This window comes from Salvia hispanica, chromosome 5 (genome assembly GCF_029641045.1).
Source record: "Salvia hispanica isolate PSC_SH4W2 chromosome 5, Shi_PSC_v1, whole genome shotgun sequence".
NCBI lineage: Eukaryota > Viridiplantae > Streptophyta > Magnoliopsida > Lamiales > Lamiaceae > Salvia > Salvia hispanica.
Genome location: NC_142696.1, coordinates 31323261 through 31329260, shown reverse-complemented (window position 1 = coordinate 31329260; position 6000 = coordinate 31323261). Strand labels below are relative to the sequence as shown.

The 6000-nt window shown below is 33.3% G+C and overlaps 1 long non-coding RNA gene across 1 annotated transcript; it reads left to right on the top strand.

Annotated features, from left to right (window-relative positions):
• The first annotated feature begins 4864 nt into the window (after positions 1-4864).
• On the top strand, positions 4865-5989 carry LOC148926639 (uncharacterized). Its single transcript, XR_016130431.1, has 3 exons — positions 4865-4959; positions 5071-5133; positions 5846-5989. It is a non-coding gene; the product is annotated as an uncharacterized LOC148926639 (long non-coding RNA).
• The last annotated feature ends 11 nt before the right edge of the window (positions 5990-6000 follow it).

Genomic DNA, 6000 nt, shown 5'->3' with positions numbered 1-6000 from the left:
GCTTTGGGCATAGGTGAAGATCTTTAGTCAACAATTCCAACAAACGAGAAGAAGTGGAGAATAGACTAGTAGTATGAACTAAAATGAAGTGTAAAACAATATGTTCTGTTTTATGCAAGTTTTTAATTTTGTCATTCTTTTGATTTAATTATATAATTTAAAAAAATAAACCCTAATATTAATTCTTTTTTTAAAAAATGCATCAATTTACTAACAAGCAGTGCTTGCAAGAATAGAAATCGAGGAGATTTCCAGCGCAACACAAGTGATTTGCAAGCAAAGATAGTGCTTGTAACACTAATTTGCTAGCACAACAGTGCTTGCAAATATTAATTTGCAAGCACAAACAGTATTCGCAAAATTTGTTACGAAGCTAATGGGGAGCACGCTTGATGCTCGCAAAGTGCTTGCAATGTTACGTTTTGCGAGCTCTTGTGGTGGTTTGCGAGCACATTTGGTGCTTGCAAACATACGTTTTTTTTGTAGTGTATTGAAGATATTGGAGAGGTTATTTGAATGAGTTGATTAATCGAAGGATGACTTCAAATTTGGGATCTAACCATTGAGATCCAAGTCAAAAGTTTTAGCCTGATCTTCTTCGCAATGTATGCCTAAGCAAAGCAGAGGAGGAAATGGATGTAAAGATTTTGAAGGGAGAGGAGGGAGGGTGTTCATCTGTTTCCTCGTATAAACCTCGTCATCATTTGTCTACAACAAATCTTTTGAAACTTTCTCATCGAATAAGAATAAGTATCTTCGCTCTGTTTTCCTCCTTAATTTGTCGTTTGGATGATATTCCATATACTTACTGGAAGAGCTTACAACTCCTTAAGATACTATATCTTGATGGCTTTGGGATTACGAAATTGCCCAACTCTTTTCGGTGCTTGGTTGGATTGTAATACTTGAGAATATATGGAACTGTTTAGTTAAAGCTCCCAAGTTGGCTTGCTGACTTTAAAACACTCGAGTTTCTTTATGCGAAATATGTAAAGTAAAGTGTTGAACTGACAATGGAAAGCTTGCGTGAATTTGGCACACGTGAAATAGAGGGCCGAGCCATTAAAATAAAGAAGTGGAAAAGTATTGAGAGTTTGAAGGGTATCAGGCTAGTGGATTTGGCACAGATGAGCTCAGGACTAATGCCTAATTCTCATCTTCATGGTAAGCAGGGGAAGAAAGTCTTTAGAAAAGATGACGAATCTTGTGAAACTAGCCAGAGACAATTCCGAAATTAGTTCCTAATCTTTAGAATCTCACTTCACTTAAACTGAACGCGCGTTGTTTCTTTTTTCAATGTCCAGCTGTACTGTTAGCTGGCATAGAACATCTTTCAATAGAAGAGTTGGGTAAGCAACCAAAGCTGCAATATCTCACCTTAAACCATTCTCGTGTTTCTGAACACTTTCTGAGGACGAAGATATTGCATGATGGGTTCCCCTGCCTCAAAAGAATAGTAGGTCTGACAGGCATCCACATAGAAGAAGGTGGATGTCGTGCGTTAAATAAATCCGGATTCGCAACTGCCAAGATCTAGAGAATACTAAGGCGATGCTTGGTACGATGGAATGAAATGACATTCCTACCTCCATTCCATTCCTTTGCTTGGTAAATTTTTTCCTTAGGAATCACCATTCCATTAGAAATGTCATTCCATTCCACATGAGAATACCCATTCCATCCATTTAGCTAAGGAATGATCATTCCATTCCATTTCATTTTCCTTTCTTTTTATTTTAAAATTTAACAAAATTATATAAATATTATTTACTATTATATTTAAATTTAATATCATCTCAATTTTAGCATAAATTAAAATTTTAAAATTTTTAATAATTGAAAAAAAAAACACACACACACACAGCAACTCTCTCTCACACACACAATAACTCACACAAACACACACACACACACACACACACACAAAAACACATAGCAACACACTCACACAGAACACACTCACACACACAGCAACTCAAACAAAAACACACACACAGCAACACACAAAAACACAAGCACGTATAACACACCAAAAAAACACGCACACACAACACACCAAAAAACACACGCACACGCAACAACACATACACCACATATACACACACTCATTTACGTGTATAATTCAACTTAATATGATCCAAAATATTTGACAAAAATATTTTTAAATAAATTTTTTTTTTTATAGAATCAACATATTAATTATTCATATTTCATTTCACTTCATTCTTATATTATTCGTAGTTACCAAGTTTAGGAATGAAATCAATCAAGGAATAACAATTTCATTCCATTTGTAAACCTTACATTCACCAAGCACAAGAATGGAATGGAATTATCATTCCATTCTCACCTTCATTCCACTCTCATCTTCATTCCATTCCCTCCTTATTCCATTCCATCATACCAAGCATGGCCTAAGTATCTGCCGAAACATATCATCATATCATTTGCATATATAATCTATTTATTTTCTCAAAAAAGACCCATCCAAAAAATAACACATTTAAAAAAGGTAATATATAATAATAAATCATTTTTAAAAAAATAAAATAATAGTACAAAATGCATTAAAAAAATAAAGTGTAATACCTTTTTAAATACCTTCCCTCTTGAATGATTTTTCATGAAAAGAAGACAAATATGGTAGTTATAAGATTGATAGTCATAAGATTTTAATTCTCTATTGATAGAGAGGTAAAAATACCTCTTAAAAATGGAAAAATATATGATATATATTCTTAAATACCTCTCTCCTAAAGAATAATTTTTTATAAAAATAAGTAAATGACTTTACCTTTTCATTTCCCTTTAGATATCTCTTACATATAGAACATATTATCATAAATGGCAGTACATTCTTCAACAAATTGTGATCAGAAAAGCAGTTTCCATTTCCCAACATGATAGATACATACACATCAAATATAATTTTAGCTATTCGATTACAATTTGGCCGCGGCTGAGAATATCCACATCACATATAATTTTAGCTATTCGATTACAATTTGGCCGCGGCTGAGAATATCCACTTCTGTGCAGTGGTAGGCTTTTGGTAGGATAGAATATACTCCCTCCGTCTCAGATTTATAGTCACATTTAGTTAAAGCATCATTAATATTACTGGCCGGGCCGCAACTCGCGAGTCCCGGCCCGATTTCAGCATTGGAGGGGGGAGAGTCACGGCCTGGGACGGTCCCGGGGCCGCAGTTTCGTCCCTGGGCCGCTCCCGGGGTCCGGCCCGGCTCAGGGTTATATGCATCGGGACGGGCCGCAAACCCCCAAAATTTTAATTTTAATTTTTTTTTTTTTGCCATTTTATTATATCCATTTCTTCGACATTCTTCTACCAATTTCTCCATTTCTATCCTCTAAATTATTTTAATATTTTTTCTAGGATGTAATTTTTATTTTCTAGGTCTTAATAAATTTTTTTTCTAGGATTTGTAAAATTTTTTCCTTGGATTTTTAATTTTCTATTTTCGACTGAACAATGAATTTTTCCCGGTTTTAATTGTTCAAATTCTATTTTACGATTAAAATATGTTGTAGTTGTGAATAGTGCAAATGAATAGTTGTGGCCTGAGTTGTGGCCCGAGTTGTGGCATGCGGGGTTAATGGAGTTGTGGCCCGGAACCCCTAATTTGAGGGAATGATGACGTGGAGGGGACTTGCGGCCCTAATCCGGGACGGGGTTAAGGATGCTCTTATGGCACAGGTTTTAAGGAATTGGTGGAATGTGTAATTAATGAAGTGAGATAGTAGAGTGTGTAATAAATGAAGTAAGATGGAGAAGTTAGATGGTGGAGTTTATAATAAATGAAGTGAAATGATGGAGTGTGTAATAAATGAAGTGAGTTGGTTGAAGGTGAGTCCCTTTTTGACTTTTTGGTTTTTTATTTTTGTTTTGATTTATTTTTTGTGTTGATAATGACATTTGAGTGTAATTTTAGTGAATAATAGGGTAAAATTTTATGTCCAAATATGGAAAATTCTAAATGTGACTATAAATGTGAGACGAGCTTTTAAGCAAAATGTGACCATAAAATTGGGATGGAGGGAGTATTGGATAAAGTTTACATGCTTGGTATGATGGAATGGAATTAGTGCGGAATAGAATGGAGGGTGGAATGAAATAAAGATAGGAATAAAATGTGAATGTGACATTCCTAGTTCAAAACCTATAGTATTAAATTGCATATTCATATATTGTTATTATTCTTTAGATATAATACACTATATTTAATGATTGTTTATACAGAAAATACTTTATTAATTACGAGGAGACAATATAGTTAAATAAAGAATTTATATATTATATTAATTGATTATAAAACAAAACAAAATAAAAGCACTAATGAGTTGCAAATGGGAATTTGTACATATGATGGTAATATTAGATCATTATAGTGAAGTAAAATATAGTAATGTACGTCTTAAGATTGTTAATTCAATAAGTTGCTATTTATTTCATTTTGTATAGTTGAAGTCATTTACATCATTTTAATAATCAAGAATAGCTCTTTTTTTTGAAAACTTAATAATTTTCTATAAGATGATTCAAACCTAGCACTCTTTCCTTGTAGTGCACGTGTCATATATAGTGATGTGTGAGACAATAAAAAACTAGAGCATAACAAATTGTTGGCTATGGCTATGATAAAAATTTCTTCTTATTATTATATATAATGAGTAATTCATGTATGCATTCATGTAGGTGATAAATATGTAAACAGAATTATGCACTCAAAAGCCATTATAATTATTATATTATATAAAGTAGAATTGTTAGTCGGTTTAACCGACTATGAATCCCTATAAATGGTTACATTAATTTTGTATATTAGAGACAAAAAAGCCTAAAGCAAAGAATTGAGAAACAAAATATCCGACGAGAGAGAAAAGATGGGGTTCGGTGGAAGGACTAGCAATTCGAGAGAAGAGAAATAAATAATTAAAAAGGTAATTGAAAGGGAAATTTTTCGTTAAGTTCATTTAGGCTATTTTACACACTCGCACATGTATATTTATATGTATAAATGTCGTATTAAAATTCTTACTAAATAACATTAGGATTGACAGCGGGAAATCATGAGACCAGATCAGAAGTTCAGTTAATCAATCTATCATAATCAGGTGTGTATAAATCACACTTTTAATTTTATATATTTTATGTGATTATTTTATATATTTTATGTGATTGATTGTTACGTGTTAAATTAGAGTGAATGCTTGAATTATATAATGTGAGCCTCAAATAGTTATGTGTCATTTGATATTGATGGTTTAATATGACGTGGATATGTAATTGGTGCAATGGATATGTTTGATGTATGGTGTTGGAATTATTATAATCAGGGATTAAAAAGGATCTGTGACAGTCATGCCCTAGGTCTGATATCAATGGCAATGGACTTACGGGTCATATACAATGACAATGGACCTATATACAATGGCAATGGACCTATATACAATGGCAATGGACCTACGGGTCATATATACAATGGCAATGGACCTTGGGGTCATATATATGTATACAATGGCAATGGGACCTCCGGGTCATATTATACAATGGCAATGGACCTTCGGGTCATATATATATATACGTACAAAGGCAATGGGACCTTCGGGTCATATACAATGAAATCCCGGGCAGATACCAGACTTGATTTGTCACAGAATAATAAACTGAATAGTGTGGCATATGCATATGTGCATGAAATTGTTTCTAATAATTGTTGGTTATTATATATTGGTTAAAGAATATATTGATATCTGGGATGTGGGATTAAAGGTAAGATTTATATACACTGAGTTGTGGCTCATATAAACCACTAATATTTTTCAGGAATAAGATAGCAGTGAACTTTTTGGATTGACGTGAGTCATAGGAACTCCACATGTTATCAGGGTCGGCGGCTGGCGCATTTTTGGCAACCTTCTCCTGATAAATGTTGGTTTTTGGATTGATATAATATGTGTGCTCTATTTACTTGACAAATG